Source organism: Ovis canadensis, chromosome 1, assembly GCF_042477335.2.
Source record: "Ovis canadensis isolate MfBH-ARS-UI-01 breed Bighorn chromosome 1, ARS-UI_OviCan_v2, whole genome shotgun sequence".
In the NCBI taxonomy this organism is placed as follows: Eukaryota; Metazoa; Chordata; class Mammalia; order Artiodactyla; family Bovidae; genus Ovis; species Ovis canadensis.
The window spans coordinates 89657494-89682165 of record NC_091245.1 but is presented as its reverse complement, the minus strand read 5'-3'; the positions used below and the strand labels follow the sequence as shown (position 1 = coordinate 89682165).

At 39.0% G+C, this 24672-nt stretch overlaps 2 non-coding genes across 2 annotated transcripts; one reads left to right on the top strand and one right to left on the bottom strand.

Annotated features, from left to right (window-relative positions):
• Positions 1-1060: 1060 nt before the first annotated feature.
• LOC138431294 (U6 spliceosomal RNA) lies at positions 1061-1167 on the bottom strand. Its single transcript, XR_011253612.1, has one exon. It is a non-coding gene; the product is annotated as a U6 spliceosomal RNA (small nuclear RNA).
• Positions 1168-18931: 17764 nt separating this feature from the next.
• On the top strand, positions 18932-19061 carry LOC138431628 (small nucleolar RNA SNORA31). The gene has a single exon (XR_011253780.1). It is a non-coding gene; the product is annotated as a small nucleolar RNA SNORA31 (small nucleolar RNA).
• Positions 19062-24672: the final 5611 nt, after the last annotated feature.

Genomic DNA, 24672 nt, shown 5'->3' with positions numbered 1-24672 from the left:
TCAAGGAGAAGGAAAAAAAAACCAACAACAATGTTTATCTTCACTCCATGCTGCAAGGGCAGGGGAAAAAAGGAAACACTTCACTTCCCATGTCTAATGGCCTCATGCTTATGACCAAGAGTTTATTATGGATACTAAAAAATGGGAACAGATTGTACATACTTCCTGACCAATCCTGATTCAGGTCATCTCAATTCAGACTATACATCCTGAGAGACACATCTATACCCGAGGAGTTGATCATCATCCTTAACTCAGTCTACAGCTTTGGCTCAGACTTGATTAGATATTATCTTCATTCATTCATTCAACAGATTTATTGAGCATCTGTTATTGACTAAGCACTGCATTAAGAGTGGGAATGTACCAATGAAGAAAATAAGTATAGTCCCTGACTTCACAAAATTTAAGTCTAGTGGGAAAACAGATACTTATCTTATGATACAGTCATTCCGTTACACAGGTATCTTTAAGAAGCACAGTAAAGCAATAGTTTCTATTCCCATCATCTGTAATATGTTCCATGAACTGGCTTTGGAAAAAATGGGAGGTAGAAGCTCCCTGTGACCTCCTGCCGTCAGAGACTCCACAGGATCTTTAAGACCGCTCCATGGAAGAGGTCCTTATCCACTGTTGAACTTGACTGACCCCTAGCCTTCATGAGTTAGGGTCGCTTGTGAATGACTTCTGGATCTCAGAGAAAGCTCCACCTTTATTTTTTATTTTTATTTTTTATTTTTGAGAATAAAAGTGGTATTTTTATTTTGATAGTTAAACCCCTCCTTAAACGAGGTTGACGTTATTACAGATAAGACAAAGTTTTCCTTTGCTATGGTATCTATTTTATCACAGCTATAAATTTTGAGACCTTATATGATTTTCATTACTAAAATGGTATAAAGAGTTTACATTCACATTCTTGGGATAGAGCCCTAGCTTTATTGCTTCATAAAATGGGTATATTCAAACATTATTTATTTATTTATTTTTTTACTTTTAATTTTTACTTTATTTTACTTTACAATACTGTATTGGTTTTGCCATACATTGACATGAATCCAAAAATATGGAACGCTTCACGAATTTGCGTGTCATCCTTGTGCAGGGGCCATGCTAATCTTCTCTGTATCGTTCCAATTTTAGTATATGTGTTACCGAAGCGAGCATGAAAGCTCCACCTTTAATCAATAAGTATTAGCTTGTTTTTTTTTTTTTACAAGAATGATCATCAATAGATAAATAAGGCTTAATAAGGGAGGCACTGTGATGTAGGGTAAAGACCACAGGCTTTGATGTCAGCTCTGAGTTCTAATCTTGACTCAAACATTTATTAGCTATGCCCCTTAAGTGACTTATTTTACTTTTCTGTGGTCTAATGCCCTCATATCCAAAACAGGGAAAACAGCACTTGACTCTGAATTGTTGAGATTCTTAAAATGAAATAATCACTAAAAAAGTACTCAGCATCCTCCTCCATTATGCTCAGGAACTCTATTCTGCATGACACAGTACTTGCCTTTGAAAGAAAACATCATTTGCATGAAATACTTAATGACCACCATACAACTATGAACTATTTGGTAAAGGATAAATTACCTCCATAACTATCTTTGCCCATTCTAACTAGTACCAACTCTTTCTGCTTCTGTAGCTCAAAACATATCTCTCCAGCAAGAGACCCAACCAGGGAATTCCACAAGAAATCAGAATGCTCTAATAAGAAATCAGAATAAGAGTAATAAAAGGAGAGCCTCAGCCTTGTCACACTGAGTATAGTCCCTGTCCTTTATTTTACTGTTCTTTTCATTCATTAAAAATATTATCTGTTATCTTCAGGATGCTTGAAAATGTGGGGCTAGAGATAGAACTTGTGGGCCACATTCAGCAGGAAATACACAGCTATATGCCGTGACGTTACCTCAAGCAATGTCTGTGTCCTTTAGGACTCCTGTACCGGAAAACCATGAGTTTTATAGCTGAAGAGGGGCTAGATCCCGAAAGAAGTCTGACCAGCAGCTCCCTCTGATTATCTGTCTTATAGATTTCTCCTGAAACCCTCAGGTTACCAACAGGGATATTATGATTTACCACATGGCTAAGTGATGGGGCTAAAGTGAAAAGCTCCAAATTTTATACACTTATTAAATCAAGACATAGTTTCAAAAAACTGGAAGCATATATAATGTCTAAAACATAATCTATGAATTATATGTCAGCCATTAAGAATTATCATGGTTACCTAATTTTCCAAGTGATAACAGAAAAAGACATATTTAGCAAAAAGCAGTGCACAATATTCTAATACAGAATGAGAACAACTGTGTAAAAGAATGAATCTATGCCTATGAAAGCCCTGGAAAGAAACACACTACACGGTTAACATTCTGAGTGTGGGAACTATGGCTGGCTCTTTCATTTCTACTTTTATTTTTATATGTTTATATCATCTTAAAAGTGCTTCCCTGGTGGCTCAGATGGTGAAGACTCCGCCTGCAATGCAGGAGATCCAGGTTCAATCTCTAGGAAGATCCGCTGGAGAAGAAAAATGAAGACTTCTGAGGCCAAGATTATGAACTTCCCTGAGATGATTTTCACGAATCATTTCCAAAGAAGATTTTCAGTAATTCACTAGTTGGCTCACTGAGGTAAGTTGAATTGAGCAGAGGCAGCCTTCTTCAGGAACTTAATGGGGATCAGGAAGCTTGCTTTGATTGGATCTTGGGTTGTGGTCTTTCTTCACAGCGGCTGTAATTGTTCTTTTTATGCACAGCCTTGTTAGTGTTAGGTCCTCCACTTCCTCTCAAGATCAAGCTTTGATCTTTCCAAGTCATGGCATCTGCTTGTGCTCTTCTGTGGGGTGAAGGCGGGTGTGCAGGGGCAGCGGAGACAAAGCCAAAAGCTGAGTCCAGCCTTCACTGCAAGGTCACGTGGAGCGGAACACGGCTGCAGACTTAAAAACCCAAAGCAGCTCCTGTCCCTCTTCTCTCTTTTTAAGGTAGTCACCAAACTTCCACATAGCTTGTGAGCAAACCCCATTATCCTCATGATCTGAATCAGCCTATCTCAAGGAATATTTTATTTTTCTTCAGAAGATTCTCCTGACAGCCATGCCATATTAACAGTCTTACTTGCATCCCAGCCCTTGTCTCTTGCACACGTGGCTTTTCCTTCTGGTTTCTCGTGACAGTTTAAAAGTCTTTGAGAAGGATTGTGGGCTGGCCAGGACCACATGAAATCAAGCCCATGAAATCAGACCATTAGACATGTTCCAAGAACTCAGCCTATTCCACTCCCTTTTTACTTAGAAAAGTAGAAAAAGTTGGAGTCGTGTCCTAAGCTTCCAGGTCACATGCCCTGTGGCTTCTAAGCCAAGCTGATCTGGATGGGGTAATGTCCCCAGGTCTCACAGCAGAGTTACAGCCTTAGTTGCCCACTGTGTTCACGCCCAGTGCCACCTGAAGCCTTGGCCTTGAGCTTGCCGTTCAGCTCTACTGTTATGCTTTGAGATAAGATTCTGGGGGAAATGGTGCATCCTAAAAATCCCCAACAAAGAAGTACAAAGAAGTAATTTAAATTAATGTCTTGACTCTTGCCACCCAGATAACTTATAATCAGAAAGGGGATGGCCCTGGATCAATATCACCATGTCCCTGATTAGAGCCTTATAGCAACCTGGACGAAGAATTCCAAGCCTTAGGACACAGAACTTGTAAACCAGAGAGGACAGCAGTCAGATGACTTGTTCAGCCAGGTTTTACTGGACAGTTTAGTGTTAGCAGGTCCAGAGGGGGCTGTGCTTAGCCTGAGTCAGCCAGGGTGTGACAAGCCACAGTGCCGATTTCACCTTTGTAAGCCAACCAAGTTCCCCGCCCCCTCCACCCCCTCAGCTGCTGTCAGCCACCTCTGCCAACTTGTTCATTTTGTTTCTATTTTTCTCCCTCTCCCTCTGTCACTGGGCAGCCAGCTCCTCTGCTATTTACCCCCAGCAACACACCCGCTGATCTTCAGAATACTGCTGTTAAGTTTGGTGACTCATTTGTTACTTAGGTATTTTGAGTTCATTACTCTTCAGCCACGTTACTGAGAAGAACCACACAGAGCCAAAACAGAGAAGAGAGGAAATGGGGGCGTGCAGATGGGAGGGGATGGGGCAGAAATCCAAGAGCTGCTGTGGAAAAATTCAGCAGAGGTGCTGTTGTCAAAGCTTGGATTCAGAGTACAAGGCCATTCCAAAAGCAACAATGGGAAGGAAATAGTGCTTTGATTAAAACTTCATTGAGAGTCCTGGACACACACCCCAGAGCTCTCCCACAGGGAGGTGGCGTGTTCAGGAGTCCAGAAGAATCGTCATTGCTCTTTGGGAATATTTACGAACAACCACACCCAAGCTGTTGGCCAAAGCAAGGTGGAAGGGTGCAGTTACGGGTCAGCCAAGCACCGCCTACAAAATACAATGCAAATCATTTTCCCTAAACTTCCCCAATAGCCATGTGCCTTTGGCTCAACTATCTAGATTTGTCTTGTGGACAATATCTGGTATGAAGTTGCTGCTGTCCAGAATAGACAGACACTGCTTATGTTGTCAATGATGGGAAAATCCTGTGTGATAGGTCAGGCAGAAGATTCATGAATATGTATATTTCAGAGGCTCCCAGAAAGTTGCTTCAAAATTAATTTTCCTGAAATGGTTCTCCCAAGACTGCATCCCATGATGCTTCTTCTTGCACTGTAAGCCTACCTTGTTCTATTTTCAATCCTTTTTAGTAAGAGTATTGAGTTACTGTTTGTAATATTTATCATCCGTTCCTAGTTTGGGACTTGCAAGATTAGCATGCTGGGAGATATTAATTCCTTTCTAATTATGCATTCTTTAATTTGACAAATATTTTCTAAATGCTTAATGTTGGAGGCAGCTCTTCAGGTCCAAAGCTGAGGAATGAGATGGAGAAATTCCAGAAAAGGGTTGTGAACCCTATCTGAGAAAGAAACTGAGGAGAATAGAGTGAGGACTGATTCATGACAAATCTCAAGATTATTGAGTTTGGGGCTATTAATTCCTTCTTACCCAGCTTGGTATGTTAAACGAGTTCATTGTACTTAACAGCTGCTAAAGGAAAAGCATTTGCCTGGAAATAGTAAGAAATATAAAAAAGGTATATTGTGAAAATCATGTATTGGGATGTCGGAGCAGGTAGATAGAAGGATCTAGGTCTCTGATGACATGTGTCACCATCTTAACCAAGACGATAACAAATCAGTAATCACATAGATCACATTCTCTGATTTATTAGACAAAAAAAAGCTTGCTTACAATACTTAATTTCCTTGGATTAGGATAACTAAATATTCTTCTAAATAACATGAGTAATAAATCATAGCTGATGGGCCAAAGGAAAAAGATTGTGACTAAAATTAGTACAGAGAGCTAAACAATTAAATATATCTCAAAACTTATGTGATACAGAGAAATCTATAAAAACTTGAAAACATTTATTATAAAAGAAGAAACACTAGAAATCAATGTCATTGTCCAAATCAGGACACTGGAAAAAAAGAGAGCAGCATACACACAAAGAAAAAGAAGGAAAGAACTACTGCAGAGGAGAAATTAATTAAATAGAAAACAAAGTTGCAGTAGAAATGATCAAAGAAACTAAAGCTGGAGGTTTGAAAGACAAATAAAATCCACAGATTAAAAGAAAAAATCACTACATATATGTAGAATTTTTGAAAATAAGAGAATTAAAAAGAATAAATGTCATGCAACTAAATTTGGACACTTACATGAAATGGCCGGTTCCCTAGAAAAAGGAAACTTACCAAAACTGACTCAAGTAGAAATACAAAATTTAATTAGACAGCTATAGTTTTATTTTGAAAATTGAATTGGTAGTTTACAAATGAAAATGAAAACACAACTCTCCAAAACCCATGGGAGGCAGCAAAAGCAATTCTAAGAGGGAAGGTTATAGTGATACAAGAAACAAGAAAAATCTCAAATAAATAATCTGAACTTACACTTCAAGGAACTAGAGAAAGAAGAACAAACAAAACAAAAGGTTAGAAGAAGGAAAGAAATCATAAAGATCAGAGCAGAAATAAATGAAATAAAGATTTTCATTTATTTTTATTATAAATGTTTATTTTTATAAATGTTTCATTAAACATTTTAATAAAACTTTAAATAAGTGTTTTATTAAATGTTTTAATAAAATATTTAGTAAAATGTTTTATTAAAAAGTCTTCATAAACAATAGAACAGATCAATGAAATTAAAAGCTGGTTCTTTGAAAAGCTAAACGAAATTGAAACACCTTTAGCCAGACCCATCAAGAAAAAAAAAAGGGAGAGGGCCCAAATCAATAAAATCTGAAATGAAGGAGGAGAAATTACAACTGATATCACAGAAACACAAAGGATCATAAGAGAATACTACAAGAAACTATATGCCGATAAAATGGACAACCTAGAAGAAACAGACAAATTCTTTAAAAGATGAAATCTCTCAAGAACTGAACCAGGAAGAAATAGAAAATATGAAGAGACCAATGAAATTAGATCAATAATTTAAAAACTCCCAACAAAATCTAGGACCAGATGGTTTCACAGGTGAATGCTATCAAACATTCAGAGAAGAATTAATACCAATCTTTCTAAAACTATTCCAAAACATTGCAGAGGAAGAAATACTTCTGAATTCATTCTATGAGGCCACTATCATCCTGATACCAAAATCATAATACTCAACAATGAAAAGCTGAAAGCATTTCCTCTAAGATGAGGAAAAAGACAAGAATGCTCACTCTTGCCACTTTTATTCAACATAATATTGGAAATCCTAGACACGGCAATGAAAGAAGACAAATAGATAAAGGAATCCAAATTGGAAAGGAAGAAGTAAGTCTGTCACTCTTTGCAGATGACGTGAGGCTATACACAGAAGAATCCTAAAGACACCACCAGGAAACTACTAGAGCTCATCGATGAATTTGGTAAAATCGCAGGATGCAAAATTAATATACAGAAATCTGTTGCATTTCTATACACAATGAAGAATCAGAAAGAGAAATTAAGGAAACAATCCCATTTACTATGACATCAAAAAGCATAAAATACCTAGAAATAAATGTACCTAAGGAAGTAAATGTACCTAAGGGATCCCTGGTGGCTCAGACGGTAAAGCATCTGTCTACAATGCGGGAGACCCGGGTTCGATCCCTGGGTTGGGAAGATCCCCTGGAGAAGGAAATGGCAATCCACTCCAGGACTATTGCCTGGAAAATCCCATGGACAGAGGAGCCTGGTAGTCTACAGCCCATGGGGTAGCAAAGAGTCAGACACGACTTCACTTCACTTCACTTCACTTCACTTTAAGGAACTAAAAGACCTGTACTTGGAAAATTGTGAGACACCACCCTTATGGCAGAAAGCGAAGAGGAACTAAAGAAGGTGAAGAGGAGAGTGAAGAGCTGGCTTAAAAGGCAACATTCAAAAAAAGCTAAGATCACGGCATCCAGTCCCATCACTTCATGGCAAATAGATGGGGAAACAATGGAAAAGTGTCAGACTTTATTTTCTTGGCCTCCAGAATCACTGCAGATGGTGACTGCAACCATGAAATTAAAAGGCGCTTTCTCCTTGGAAGAAAAGTTGACAAACCTAGACAGCATATTAAAAAGCAGAGTCATCACTTTGCCGAGAAAGGTCTGTATAGTCAAAGCTATGGCTTTTCCAGTAGTCATGTACGGGTATGATATATGGATCATAAAGAAGGCTGAGCACCGAAGAACTGATGCTTTTGAATTGCGGAGTTGGAGGAGACTCTTGAGAGTCCCTTGGACTGCAAGGAGATCAAACCAGTCAATCCTAAAGGAAATCAATCCTGATTGATTGCAGGGACTGATGCTGAGGCTGAAGCTCTAATCCTTTGACCGCCTGATGCTAAGAGCCGACTCACTAGAAAAGACCCTGATGCTGAGAACAGTTGAAGGAGAAGGGAAAGGGGACGACAGAGGACAAGATAGTTGGATGGCATTACTGACTCAATGGACATGAGTTTGAGCTAGCTCTGGGAGATGGTGGAGGACAGGGAAGCCTAGCATGCTGCAGTCCATGGGATCACAGACAGTTGGACTGAGTGACTGAACAACAACAAAGAGATGGAAAGATGAAGCGTGTTCTTAGGTTGAAAGAATTAACACTGGTATAATGACTGTACTACCCACGGTCATCTACAGGTTCAATGAATCCCTATCAAAATACCAGTGACAGACTTCCCTGGTGGTGAAGTGGATAGGAATCCACCTGCCAATGCAGGGGACATGGGTTGGGTCCCCGGTCCAGGAACATTCCACATACCACAGAGTAACTAAAGCCCATGCACCAGAAATGCTGAGACTGTGCACCAGAGCTACTGGAGCCTGAGCTCTCTAGGCCCTGCAAGCCACAAGTACTGAGCCCGCATGCTGCAACTACTGAAGCCCATGTGCCTAGACCCTGTGCTCCACAACAAGAGAAGCCACTGCAATGAGAAGCCCATACACCACAATGAAGAGTAACCCCCACTCATGGCTACTAGATAAAGTGTGCACACAGCAACAAAGATTCAGTGCAACCAAAAATAAATGAATAAACATATAGTAAAAAAAAAAAGGCACTTTTCACAGAACTAGAACAAATAATTTGAAATGTGTATGGAAACACAAAAGGTGCTAAATAGCCAAAATAAGAAAGAAGAACAGAGCTGGATGAATCACACTCCCTGACTTCAGACTCTACTACAAAGCTCTAGTAATCAAAAAGGTATGGTACTGGCACAAATAGGGACACATAGATCAATGCAGCAGAATGCAGAGTCCAGAAACAAACCCATACACTTAAGGTCAGTTAATCTATAATAAAGGAAAAAGGAATATACAGTGGGGAAAAGAGTCTCTTCAATAAGAAATGTTGGGAAAATTGCAAGCTATATGTAAAAGAATGAAGTTAGAACATTCTGTAACACCATATACACAAATTAACTCAAAATGAATTAAAGACCTAAATGTAAGACCAGAAACCATAAAACTTCTACAGGAAAACATAGGCAAAACACTCTTTGTCATAAATTGTAGCAATGTATTTTTGGATCTGTCTCCTAAAGAAAAGGAAGTAAAAGCGAAAATAAACAAACAGGACCCAATTAAACTTAACAGCTTTTGCACAGCAAAGGAAACCATTGACAAAATTAAAAGACAATCTACTGAATGAGAGAAAATATTTGCAAATGATATGATTGAGAAGGAATTAATACCCAACATGTAGAAAGAGTTAATACAACTCAACGTAAAAAAAGTGTGCAACCTAATTTAAAAATGGGCGTCAGAACTGAATAGATATGTTTCCAAAGAAGAAATGCAGATGCCCAATGTGAAAAGATGCTCATCATCACTAATCATCAGGGAAATGCATCACCTGACACCTATCAGAGTAACTTAGCAAAAAGAACACAAATAACAAATGTTGACAAAGATGTGGAGAAAAGAGAACTCTGCACACTGTTGGTGGGAATTTAAACTGGTATAGCCACTATGGAGGTTTCCCCAAAATCTACAAAACTAAAAACAGAACATCCATATGACCCAGAAATCCCACTTCTGGGTATATATATCTGGAAAAAACAAAAATACTAATTCAAAAACATACATACACTCCAGTGTTCATAGCAGGATTATTTATAATTGCCAAGATATAGAAGCAATCTAAGTGTCTGTCAACAGATGAATGGATAAAGAAGATGTGATATACACATATAATGGAATGCTACTCAGCCATAAAAATGAAAATTTGCCATTTGCAGCACCATGGATAGCCTTAGAGGGTATTACGAAAAGTGAAATAAATCTGATAGAGAAAGAAAAATTCTATATGAAATCACTTAAATGCTGGAATCTAAAATGTACAACAAAATAGGGAGTATAACAAAAAAGAAGACTTACAGACATAGAGAACAAACTAGTGGTTACCAGTGAGCAGAGGGAAGGAGAAGAGGCAATACATGCACAGGGAATTAAGAGATACAAGCTATTATGTATAAAATAAGCTACAGTGATATAGTGCGCAACATGAGGAATATAACCAATATTTCATAATAAGTGTAATTGGAGTGTAATCTTTAAAAATTGTGAATCACTGTATTGTACATCTGCAACTTATGTAAGATTGTGCGTCAACTATATTTCATTAAAAATTAATTTTAAAGTCAAACTTTAGATGTAATTTAAAAAATTAAAATTTGAAAACCTATCTACAAAAACAGTTAGGATTAAGATTTATGGTCTGTTAGGGTTTATCCCAGAATTCAACACTAGAACATTAGAAATTTTTTTTTCTAAATTTTAATACTTTTGGAATAACATGAATCAGTCATGGAGGTATATGGGTTCCCCATCCTGAAGCCCCCATCCACCTCCCTCTCCCACCTGCCTCCCTGCCCATTCCATCCCACGAATTAGAAAATTTATTGACATAAATAATTATTTTTATATATTACTATATTTATATATTAGAGGAGAAAAATAATTATCTCAATGTCTGAAGAGAAATATATGATAAAATTTAATCATGGTAAAAATTCTTAGCAAATGCATTATAGAAGGACCTTCCTTAACATGAAAAAAGGTGCCCACCCAAAATGTATAGGAAAAAATACACCTAATACGTTCAATAATTAACTTTTTTAGAAGCATTTCTTTTTAAGTAAGGAATATGACATGATTTTCATCATCACTACATTTATTAAATTGAGTAATGAAGGGCCTAGTGAACCACTAAAAGATAAAAAGAAATTAAATGTATAAGGATTTGAAAGGAAGAAACAAACTTGTTAGTCACAATTAATGAGATTATATAAAAATTCAAGACAATCTACAAACTATTAAAATAAAAGAGTTCAATAAAACCCACAAATACAAAATTAAAATGCAAAAATCAGCTGTATTCCTACATATAGACGAAAAATAGTTAGAAACTATAATAATAATAAACAACAATGATCATACTCCCTAGCAGCAAAAAATTAGGAAAAGAAGAAAAAAAGAATGGAACCAAAGATGTATATCACAATTGTGCAAATAGCTATATAACCATATGGGAAGACGTAAAATACTATTAATACCTAAATGACTACTGAGAGATACTATATTTTGTGAAAGGAAGACTCAATAAAGATGTCAATTCTTCATGAGGTAATTTAAGTTCAGTGCAACTCCAATGAAAATCTCTGAGTGTTGTGTTGTTTTGATTGATTAATTGATTTGAATGGCAATTGGTAATTTCAACCTAAGTTCAAAACGTAGAGCATTGAGAAGACCATAGACAGACAATATATTTTCAAAGATAAACAAAATTGGGAGAACTTGTCCTGTTGCATATCAAGTTAATTAAAGTCAATAACAATGAAGTTACTGTGAGATTGATTACTGGAGAGGCAAATAACTGAGGCAACAGAGTAGAGAGACCAAAAAGTGCCCCAAACACACATGGAAGTTAACCCTGTGGCCAGTGTGTGGTGTTACAGATCAGTCAAATCATGGGCTAAAATAATTGGTTCCCTCATAGAAAAATAAAATAAAATTACACAGACCATAAACAAAAATCAATTCTAGATGGATTAGACTCCCAAATGTCAAAGTCAAGCTTTAAAATTTAAACAAGAAAATGTGGAAGAATATGTTTATGACCTTGGGAAAGGAAATTGCTTTTATTTTATTTTTACATTATTCATTTACTTGTTTTGCAGGGTCTTCGTTGCTGCCAGGGGAGTTTCTCCAGCCACGGCGAGCAGGGGCCGCTCTTCGATGAGTGCTCAAGCTTCTCATCACGGTGGCCTCTCTTGCTGCGGAGTGCAGCCTCTAGGCTCTGGGACTTCGGTAGCTGTGGCTCGTGGGCTCAGTCGCTCCATGTCATGTGGGATCTTCCCTGACCAGGAGCTGAACCCGTGTCCCCTGAATCGGCAGACAAATTCTTGTCCACTGTACCACCAAGAAAGTCCCCAAATTGTTTTTAACATAGAGATACAAAAAGCACAAATCATAAAGGTGCAGACTGACACATTTCAGTATATTAATACTAAAACTTAACAAGAAGACTCAAAGTGATAAGTCAAGTCAGAAGCTGGCAATGTGTATTTATAATACATAGACCACCCCCCCCCCCAGATTACAATTATCAATAATGTAGTCCATAAACTATTAAGAACAAGGCAACTGAATAGGGGGGAAATAAGCAAGAGATGTGAACAGACACTTCACAAAAAAACAACATTGAAACTAGTGAATAAACATAAGGGGAAAAAAGGTCAAGTGTATTAGTAATCAGAGATACAGTAAGGCAATCATGTATCACTTTATACCTATCAGATTAGTAAAATTAAGAAAAAATGTTTGAGTGTTGGTGAGCCTGTGGGAGCTTGTATGCATACAGTGTACTATTTCTACGCTCTGCCATCTGGAATGTAAATTTCATGAGGGCAGGGATATTTTTTGTGTGTGTGTGGTTCACAGGCATAATCTGCAGTGCCTAGAAGAATGCTTGCACTGCCGGGAGGTAAAGGCAAGAGGTGGGAAAGTTGAAGGTGCACGAAAACTAACTCCATTCATAAGAATGTGATTTACAGAAGTTATCCTAGGAAAACTTTTCTATACATGCACAACAGATCATGTCCAAGCGTTTGTCATTTCAAAATAGCAACAAGTTGGAAGTAAGAGAATACATAAATAATAGATTGCGGAGTATTTAGACAATGGAATAATATATGCCAGTTAAAATGCATAATTTAGAACTAAGGTGTATCACTGTGGTTAGAAAGTTATATTTTTCTCTATACTTGAAATATATTGCTCAAAATATGCCATTAGAAGAGTTATACTCTGTCTTGCTGCTGCTGCTGCTAAGTCGTTTCAGTCGTGTCCGACTCTGTGTGACCCCATAGATGGCAGCCCACCAGGCTCCCCCATCCCTGAGATTCTCCAGGCAAGAACACTGGAGTGGGTTGCCATTTCCTTCTCCAATGCATGAAAGTGAAAAGTGAAAGTGAAGTCGCTCAGTCGTGTCCGACTCTTAGCGACCTGATGGACTGCAGCCCACCAGGCTCCTCCATCCATGGGATTTTCCAGGCAAGAGTACTGAAGTGGGCTGCCATTGCCTTCTCTGATACTCTGTCTTGAAGGGGTTGAAAAATGTTAAATATACAAAACTTCAATATAAAAGGAAATATTAAACTGTATAGTTATTTTTGCTACACAAAAGTTAAAAAAATAAAACTGGATATGGTAAGAGGTACAAAATGATGTGAAGAGAATCTCTTCAGAAAAAAATCAGAGAGGTGTTTATGTATGAAGTTGCACTTAACATTTAATTGTTGGAAATGGAGCAAAGAGATTCTTAGTGGAGGAAATAAAGGCCTAAAGAGAAGAAATAAAGCATTGGGAGAAATGTAGGACATTTCAGAGAGTGTGTGGAAGTTCAATTTGACTAGAATATAAGATAAGTACAAAAGAATGGTGAAAGATGGTTTGGGATAAAGTCTTGGAGAAATTTAAATGCCAAGTGAGAGTCCTGGTTGAGAAAACCCAAACCACGTTAGGTATATTATAGTACCTGGATCTGTGTTTCAAGTACTTAAGGCTCCACTTGAATTTTCCTTGGGAGATCAGCTTAAGATATATTCCTAATGAATTAAAGTTGTTTCCACTTAAAATTAGAATATCAGCAAGACACCAAAATAGTAATAATATATTAACATACTCTTTTAAGAGAATAATACAGTTTAGAGAAAGATGTAAGTAAATAAATTTATCTAATTTAACGAAGTGCTTTTCTTCCCACATTTCTTTCACTGTTATCGTTACTTAGTTTACCTACAATTTTCCCTCTGTCTCACGTGTAAAACAGTTTTTTTTTTAATTGAAATATCGTTGATTTGTAATAATCTGTTAATTTCTGCTATACAGCAAAGTAATTCAGTTACACATACATATAAACTTTCTTTTAAAAATATTCTTTTCCATTATGATTTATTATGAAATACTGAAGATAGTTCCCTGTGGTATACAGAGGGACCTTGTTATCTATCCATTCCATATACAGTAGTTTGCATCTGCTGACACCAAACTTCCACTCCATCCCTCTCCCGTATCCCTTGCCCCTTCACAACCCCAAGTCTCTTCTCTGTGTCTGTGAGTCTGTCTCTGTTTCATAAATGTTCATTTGTGTCATATTTTAGATTCCACATGTAAGTGATATATGGTATTTGTCTTTGTCTGACTTACTTCACTTAGTATGATCCTCTCTAGGCCCATCCATGTTGCTGCAAATGGAATTATGTTGTTCTTTTTTATGGCTGAAGAGTATTCCATTGTCTATCTGTATCTCATCTTTATCCATTCATCTGTCAGTGGACGTACGGGTTGTTTCTATGTTTTGGCCGTTGTGTGTGGTGCTACTGTGAACATAGGGCTGCATGTATCTTTCTGAATTACAGTTTTGTTTGGGTATATGCCCAGGGGAGAGATTGTTGGATCATATGGCCACTATTTTTAATTTTTTGAGGAACCTCTATACCATAAAACAACTTTTCATTCACTTATTTTTAGACTTGAAGGCTCAGTCTTCAAGTGAACAAATAAGTGAGCTTATTGGTTCATTCATTCATTCTACTGATATATGTAACAGCCTAAGCCAAATAATGGCTCAGAGGTTAAAGCGTCTGCCTGCAATGTGGGAGACCTGAGTTCGATCCCTGGGTCAGGAAGATTCCCCTGGAGAAGGAAATGGCAACCCACTCCAGTACTCTTGCTTGGAAAATCCCATGGACCGAGGAGCCTGGTAGGCTACAGTCCATGGGGTGGCAAAGAGTCGGACACGACTGAGCGACTTCACTTTCACTTTCACTTTCACTTTCAAGCCAAATAATACATGGTCCTTACTTTCTTGGAGCATACGTTCTAGGACAATGAAACAGAGGTGATAGAGGTGTGCATAGGATATCTTGTAGAATAGAGGAGCAGCAGCTAATCAGGGAGTTAAGGAAGGCTTAGTAGAGGAAGAGATGTTCAAGAAGGATGTGCAGCAGTTAGTTAGCTGGACCAAAGAGGAGAGGCTAGGAGAGCACTGAGGAGGAGGCTGGGGGTATAAATCATTCTGTGTGTATTGTCAAGTGTGATCAGAAAAAGAAAGTCGTAGAGTACATGGCTGAATAAGAGTCAGAGAGGCAGGCAGGGGCACACCACGAGGGATTAGGAGTTAAAGTGGTTTTGTTTTTATTTTGGTTTGCCACACCTCACAGCATGCAAATCTTAATTCCCTGACCAGGGATCAAACCTGTGCCCCTTCAGTGAAAGCACAGAGTCTTAACCACTAGACTTCCAGGGAAGTCCCAGGGTGTTTTAATTTTATCTTGAAAGCTACTGGGGAACCATCTAATTAACTTAAGCAGGGAAATAACATGACCTGATTTGTATTTTAGGAAGATTATTCTAGCAGATTGGAGAAGAAGCAATTAGCAGACCACTATAGTGATGCAAGTGACAGATGACAAAGGTGTCATTAAAGTAGATGCATTGGAAATGATCAGCAGATGGTAGGAGGCAGACTCTAGAAGCCTAAGTAACTGATCAGATGTGCAGCTGAGGGAGGGACGAGTCCAAGGGCATGGCCTCACTTCTGGCTTGACAGCTCTGGGGCTGGTGATGCTTGTCACTGAGGCAGGAGGAGAAACAGGTTTATGGGAGAAAATGATGCGTTTAACTGAAATCTGTTATCACCAATGTGGAAAGAAGTTTGAGTTGAATGCATTTAGCACACATTTGGGACTGAGGGTCATATGTGGAAGCTGAAGCAGTGTATTTGATGGAAGACCACCCAAGAAATGTCATAAGTAGACCAGTAGAGCAAAAGGCAGAAGACACAGCCTCCTTCCGTCTGATCAAAGAATAAAGTATGAAAAAGGAGGAGAGAATGGTGTCGCGAAAACCAAAAGAGAAGAAATGTCAAGGAGGGAGGTTCCATGTTAATAAGGACTGTAGAGAGGTAAGGTCAGATACTATTGGCCACATGGCAACCACTGGTGACCTTATAGAACAATTTTATTGGTATGAGAAGGATGATTTCCAGATTTGAGATTACAGTAGCCTTTCAAATGAATAGGAGATGAAAGTGGAGACAATAATAAGTAGACTCTACAAACTTGGCTTTGAAGGAAAGAGAAAGGGCTAGCATTAAGAGAGAGGAGCAGTGTGTGGATGAGTAAAAGTTGTTTTTAAAGAGAAGAGATGAAAATATTTACATGCTGTCAGGAAAGATCAAGTGAAAGGGAAGCTTAGAGTAAGGGAGATAAAGGGGATGATTAATAGAGTAAGAGTTTCCTGAGGAGGAGGCAGAGATCAGATGAAGGGATTAGCCTTGAACTGGAGAAAGAGTCATTCTGAAACAGGAGGAAAGGATAGCATTAGAGTTTTTAGCTTTTAGGTGCTGGGGAGGGAACTCAGGGAGTTCCAACCTGATGGCTTTTGATTTTCTGGTAGGGTGGAAATGAAGATGATTTGCTGAAACCTTGAGGGCTTGGGAGAAAATAAGGAAAGGGTGAGAGAGAAGAATGGCAGGTTAAATAGGCAGAATGTTAGAGAATGGCTGATATTCATGGACCAAGAAGAAGAGATCTGGGGGGGAGAATGCTGGAGAAGATAGAAGGCAAGGCCACTGGTATTGAGCAGTCAAGGACATGTAAGATCATGTGACATAAGTCTTCCCCATGAAAATCAGAGTTTCACAGTTTTATGGCATAAGAGGTGGTGGAGAGAAAATAAGAATATGAACCAGATTCCAAGTCCTGGGTGAAGCTTCAATACTTTGGTCACCTGATGTGAAGAGCCGACTCATTGAAAAGACCCCGATATGGGAAAGATCGAAGGCAAAAGGAGAAGGGGGCAGCAGAGGATGAGAATGTGTCATAGCATGACCAACTCATTGGACATGAATTTGAGCCAACTCTGCGAGATAGTGAAGGACAGGCAAGCTTGGCATGCCGCAGTCCATGGGTCACAAAGAGTCGGACGTGACTTAGCAACTGAAAAGCAACAACAGGTGAAGGTTGGGAGATTCATGATTCCAGCCAGTGACTCAGAGGAAATATTGTTATAAATTATCATATTTGGTTTGATTTTTTTTGTTGATTTAACATAGTAACAAGTTTTCAACTTCTTAAATATAATATATAACTTTTAATGACAGATTTCAAGCAAACATATTTTAAGTACAAAGAATAATACATTTGGTAGTAATTTGCCACCACATAAAAAGCAATCTGAAAGGAGGCAGGGAGTGAGGTGCCTTTTCAGAATTCCCAATTAGCTACTGTCTGTTCATTCCTCCTTTCACTCCAATCCTTCAACAACCAAATAATATTTATTGAACATTTACTATGTTTCAGACCCTCATCACTGGGATGTGCAAGATATATCTCAATTCATCAGTTCCAAAACACACATCTCCTGCCCTCCTCCCAGTCTTTTAATATCTCTGAAATCCACTGGGATACTTCTTACACTGATGTCAGCCAGGCTTCAGTCACGATGTAGTTGTCATGGTCTGCCCAGGCTCAAACTTACTCATAGCTGTCCATGTTGTCATTTTTTCAATTGAGTTAAGTACATTGTTGGTAATAACATGTTGAGCTTGGTAGCCATTTAAATTACCAAAAATGACACTATGTTTGTTGTTGAAATGAAAAGTGACTTAAAAAAACAAAAAGAAAGAGAAGTGATTGTATTTGCAGAAGGCATGAAAATAGCAGGACATCAAACTGACATTATCAGAGCAGATATTTATCACTGGAGAAATTACCACAATTCCACACGTTATTGCAAAAAATAAGAGCCAAGTGTTTTATGGGACGCATGAAAGAAAAAATACCTATAAACAAATAAAACTGTGCTATGTTTTGTTATTGGTATAGACAAAAAAAGAACTGCCTAGGATAAGCCAAGCAATACAGTTGAAGGCAGGGAGAATCGTTCCATATTGCAAAGTCATGAGAGGCTGGTGTGACAGATTCCTGGTCATCGAGTTGTGGTTAAGGCATCATGTCACAGTTTAGTTGGCAGGATTTTTTTTTTTTCTTAGTGAAACATAAAATGATGATGTGTCTTAAATGTGTTTTAGAATGGATGCCCTAGAACTATCTAAATATTTTGTTTTAGAGAAACAGAATGTCAGATCTGGAAAAACAAATTCCTTTCTTTCCAAATGAGGAAACTGAGTCCCAGGATGTAAGACGCTGGCCCAGGATTGCACCACACAGCTTGTCAGAGGCAGAGGAAATTTATTTACTGTAGAGATATTATTGAGCCTTCTGGCAAAGAAGCAAGAAAAGATAAAACTTATATAAAGGCTTAATGGCCCAGACCTCTGTTAAAAACCCTGTGATTGTTCATTTTTTTTCCTATTGGAAAGATGATAAACAGGTTTAGTAACTACTAATCAATAACCTCAGATATGCAGACGACACCACCCTTGTGGCAGAAAGTGAAGAGGAACTAAAAAGCCTCTTGATGAAAGTAAAAGAGGAGAGTGAAAAAGTTGGCTTAAAGCTCAACATTCAGAAAACGAAGATCATGGCATCCGGTCCCATCACTTTGTGGCAAATAGATGGGGAAACAGTGGAAACAGTGTCAGACTGTATTTTTTTTTTGGCTCCAAAATCACTGCAGATGGTGATTGCAGCCATGAAATTAAAAACACTTACTCCTTGGAAGGAAAGTTATGACCAACCTAGATAGCATATTCAAAAGCAGAGACATTACTTTGCCGACTAAGGTCCGTCTAGTCAAGGCTATGGTTTTTCCAGTAGTCATGTATGGATGTGAGAGTTGGACTGTGAAGAAAGCTGGGTGCTCTGCATCCACTGATAGACCTTGAACAGTCTGCAGTTGTTCCTATGGTTTGCACTAGGATGCAAAAGCAACATCCCCGCGCTTTCTGTCTGTCTCTGTGTGGCAGCTCGGATTGAATAGGGGAGTACATCTGAAAAAAAAAAAAAAAAAAAAAAAGAAAGCTGGGTGCTGAAGAATTGATGCTTTTGAACTGTGGTGTTGGAGAAGACTCTTGAGAGTCCCTTGGACTGCAAGGAGATCCAACCAGTCCATTCTGAAGGAGATCAGTCCTGGGTGTTCTTTGGAAGGACTAATACTGAAGCTGAAACTCCAATACTTTGGCCACCTCATGAGAAGAGTTGACTCATTGGAAAAGACTCTGATGCTGGGAGGGATTGGGAGCAGGAGGAGAAGGGGACGACAGAGGATGAGATGGCTGGATGGCATCACCGACTTGATGGACGTGATTTTGAGTGAACTCCGGGAGTTGGTGACGGACAGGAAGGCCTGGCGTGCTGCAATTCATGGGGTCTCAAAGAGTCGGACATGACTGAGTGACTGAACTGAACTGAAGTGAATCTTTGACAACATGCTTCTGATTTATGCCATCATCTATATCAATTTGACCCCCTTAACCGTTGTCTTCACTGGCTTTATGGCTTAACTATTTCTTAGAGTACACAATCTCAGTGTCCCGTTTTCTTTTTCTCAAGAAAATTTCAAGGTATATAAACTGAAAGTGAAGTCGCTCAGTCGTGTCCGACTCTTTGCGACCCCGTGGACTGTAGCCCACCAGGCTCCTCTGTCCATGGGACTCTCCAGGCAAGAATACTGGAGTGGGTTGCTATTTCCTTCTCCAGGGGATCTTCCCAACCCAGGGATCGAACCCAGGTCTCCTGCATTGCAGGCAGACACTTTAACCTCTGAGCCACCAGGGAAGCCCATGAGGCAGTTTTAAAATTGATTTAGATAGCAAGCTATTATTTGCTGCGACATGTTTTTTGAATACTTAAGAAAACTAAGTTTCTTACTGTCAGTCTTCCCCTGGAGCTGGGATAGTTAAGGACAGCAGGTGTACAAACTCAAGAGGCACAATTAAACCAAGGACAGTGGTGGTATCCTGTCCTGTCCAACTGATGAAAGCATCATGGAGTAATTAGAGAATTATCACTTCCTTCCCCTTCCTTTGGCTCCATGCTGTCAAAGAAGCCAGCTCTTTGTTTACCATCCACAGCTCCTAATATTGGTAAGAAAATACAGCACAGAGTGTGAAAATAAAGATGAGGAGTACTTAATTTTCTAGTCTTGCAGTGGAAAACTCCTGACACTTGTGGTAAGAGTTTCATGGCCAGCAGTTGGAATGCTTGAACCAAATACGATTCTCAAAAAAAAATTGAGGCTGTTTTGGTTGTAATAGCTGCTTTTGTTTTATTCTTACTAAATAATGGTATGCTGGTCATCAGTCATACCAGGCAGTTATAAATTATTACTATTTATAAATGAATCACTCTAAGGGCCTTAGGCACCCCACTCCAGTACTCTTGCCTGGAAAATCCCATGGACGGAAGAGCCTGGTAGGCTGCAGTCCATGGGGTTGCTAAGAGTTGGACACGACTGAGCGACTTCACTTTCACTTTTCACTTTCATGCATTGGAGAAGGAAATGGCAACCCACTCCAGTGTTCTTGCCTGGAGAATCCCAGGGACGGGGGAGCCTGGTGGGCTGCCATCTATGGGGTTGCACAGAGTCGAACACGACTGAAGAGACTTAGCAGCAGCAGCAGCAGCAGCAGCAAGGGCCTTAGGAGGATTCAGAGACCCTATTTTTCTCTTCTCCCCTCTTTGAGGCTCCTTTTATCTCTAAGTGTCTCCAGTACAGGAGAGGTTTGTGCTTTTTTTCATAGTAAAATTGATCCCTAGTGTATCTTCTTATTCATCCTTCTGATCTTTCTTTTTTGTAAATAAAAACCTTACAAGTTGTAAGCAGCTAATAGCCAGTCACATTTTTTAGAAAACTAGATTAGATTAATTCATTAATGGTGGCTTCCAGTTTTTCCTTGTTAGCTCCAGAAAATTCACCCGCCTTTGGTCCCTTTTAAACAGCTGGGAGATTGGCATGTATTTGACTTTACACTCTGATTCAACATCCTGGCAGTCACCCACAGCTATGTTAAGTTCAAAGGACATTGCATTGGAGTACTTCTTACAGAGGAAATAAAAGGCAGGCTTGAATAGACTGCAAGGCCCACACCACGTGGCTAACTCAGCTTCTTTGAGTTTATCTCCTGCATGATGAAGACTTCCCGAAAATCATACTTTCTCTTCATTTGCTTTTCCACTCTGACTGTGGGCTCTGACAAGCAACTATAAGAAATAATGGAGGTGGATCCAAAACATTGGACCAAGCTTCCCAATCCTTTCTCTATGCATATTTTTCTCAGTTAGAACATCAGTTGAAATCAGCTGTGCAGAAACTCCCTGGTAGTCCAGTCGTTGTGACTCTGTGCTTTCACTGCTGAGGGCTGAGGTTCAGTCTCTGATTGGGGAACTAGGATCGCACAAGGAGCAGTGCAACAAAAACATATACATATAGATAGATATAGTGTGTATGGTTGTGTATTCATTATCATGTAGCATTTTCTTATGTTACTAATACTCTTAAGAACAATTATTAATAGCTGCATAATATTTCACTGTGAATATAACATTTTTTTCAAACATCTATTCTGTGAGTATAGATTTAAGGTGTTTTCAGGATTTTGTAATTGTAAATAATGCTGCAATGAACATCTTTATGCATTCATCTTTTTCTGTGAGAAATAAGATTAACTCCTTTCAGGCTAGCTGGGTATTTTTTAAAATATGCTGGATTAGTAATTAGTGAGTGAATGAGCAGCCTACAAGTAATAAATGTGTTTAAATTGACTGTATTTAAAGAGGAACTTTTTTTCTCTTTGGAAGTGTATACATTTACCTATCATCATCAGGGCTGGACTCCTTGTCCCAGAGAATAATTGAGTATGTGTTCAGCAGCCTGGGATGAACACTGCCCTTTCCCCCTTTTCCAGAGTGGGGAAAGACTTCCGGGATGAGTGAGAGAGGGGGAGTTTAGAGGACCACCAGTGATTCTGTGCCTGAAAACTTCTGCTCTGTGACCAGGAAATAGTCAAATACTGAAAAATATTTTGTGAATATCACTTTTTCCTGCATTTCCAATTAAATGATACATTCCATGAAAACCGAGTGAACCCCAGACCTCTATGCACCTTTCATCCCCTTGCAGTCATTACAGGACTATACAATTGTAGGATCCAGAAACCCAACACCATCAGAAACTGAGCCAGGAGACCGAGTTCTGGCCTGGGTGGGAGTAATCCCCCAGCTTGGCACCTAGTAGCTTCAAAGGATGATTTGATCCGAAAGCCCTTAGTCACACTTTTTAACACAGCTGCTAGAACACACACCCTATAAACAGGAAATGCCTTAGGAAGTACAGCTGAAGATTTATTTTTATTTTTTAAGAAACTGCTAAAAGGCCTGAGCTGAGGATGACATTTATCTGACATTACAGTTAACAAGCTAGAAGTGCTTCCCGAAAAGCCTTGGTTTTATGTTTTGGGCATTGTGTGCCCACTGCTGTTTAGTAGGTACTAAAATTCTTCCAATTAGTCTATCACTCATTTTGCCTTGTAAAATGAATATGTCTAGTCAGGGGATTTGTAAGTTGCATAGTTCATTTTTCCTGTCATAGAAAACAAAAAGATTTACTAAACCCTAAACCAATATTTAGATACCACTGTGCTTGGAATAAGGACAATTTAGCACCAAGAAAAAGGAAAACCCTATAAAACAGAGAATGAGGAGGCTCTAGCTGGTTGAATAGCGTCAGGAAAGATTAAAATTAAGAACTGCCTACTTCTAGAAATGAATTACCTGTGTGGTGACATCACGACTCATCGGCCCCTGTGCCAGCTTCCTCTCCTGCACTGGCTGTGTTCCATTTGTTTCTGTCACACAGCCTCATCATCTAGGCTGTTTCACACCACAGGGCCTTTGCACATGCTTCACAGCACCTGGAATGCCACTCTTCCTTTCTTCTCCTCTCTTTATTGAAGTCCTGCTCATCCTTTCTCTTAAAAAAAAAAATTCTACTGGAGTAGAGTTACTTTCAAAAGTTGTCAGTTCCTGTTATGCAGCAAAGTGAGTCAGATATATATATACATATGTCCCCTCCTTTTTGGATTTCCTTCCCATTTAGGTCACCATAGATTACTGAGTAATGTTCCCAGTGCTATACAGTGGGTTCTCATTAGTTATCTATTTTATATATAAGATAAATAGTGTGTATATTTCAATCCCAATCTCCTGATTCATCCCACCCACCCCCCACCTTTCCTCCTTGGTATCCACACATTTGTTCTCTACATCTGTGCCTATACTTTCTGCTTTGTAAATAAGATTGTCTATACCAATTTTTTCAGATTTCGTATATATTTGTTATTTACAGTATTTGTTTTTCTCTGACTTACTTCACTCTTTATGACAGTCTAGGTCCATCCATGACTCTACAAATGACCCAATTCCATTCCTTTCCACCATGGGCTTCTCAAGCGGTTAGGTGGTAAAGAATCTGTCTGCCAATGCAGGAGACACAAGAGATGCAGGTTCAATCCCTGGGTTGGGAAGATCCCCTGGAGTAAGAAATGCCAACCCACTTCAATATTCTTGCCTAGAAAATTCCATGGACAGAGGACTCTGGAGGGCTATGGTCCGTAGTGCTGCAGAGTTGAACATGACCGAGTGACTTAGCATGCACACAGTATTCTGTCATATATTAATATTCATACACATATTCTTTCCCCATTCCTCTGTCTATGGATATTTAGGTTATTACCATGTCAACACAATCAAACCATGGGTGGAAAACCTAGATAGACATTTCTCCAAAGAAGACATACAGATGGCCAAAAAGCACATGAAAAGATGTTCAACATCACAAGTTATTAGAGAAATGCAAATAAAAGCACAATGAGATATCACCCCACACCAGTCAGAATGGCCAGTATCACAAACTCTACAAACAAGAAATCCTGGAGAGGGTGTATAAAAAAGGGAACCCTCTTGCTCTGCTGGTGAGAATGTAAATTGATACAACCACTGTGGGAAACAGTATGGAGGTTCCTTTAAAAGCTAAAAACAGGACTACCATGTGACCTAGCAACCCCACTACTGGGCGTATACCCAGAGAAAACCATAATTAAAAAGGTACATCTATTCCCATGTTCATTGCAGTCCTGCTCATCCTCAAAGGCTAAGATGCCAGTTGATTTTGTTACCGCATAAAGACAGCAGAGAATAAGCGATGCATGTGTGCATGCCAAGTCGCTTCAATTGTGTCTAACTCTTTGAAACCCTGTGAATTGTAGCCTACCAGGCTCCTGTATCCATGGGATTCTCAAGGCAAGAATACTGGAGTGGGTTGCCATGCCCTCCTCCAGGGGATCTTTCCAACCCACGGGTTGAAACTGTGCCTCCTGTGGCTCCTGCATTGTAGCCAGATTCTTTACCGCTGAGCCACTGGGGAAGACCTAGAGTGAGACATAACTGGATTTAAATCTTGGTACCCTTTTCAACTAGATGGATGATCTTAGGCAAGTTAACCTGCATCTGTTTCCTCCTTAGTTAATAGAGTTAATACCTTGATCACTGAAGTGTAGTAAATATTAAGTCATAATATATACAGTGTTTGGCATACAGTAGACACT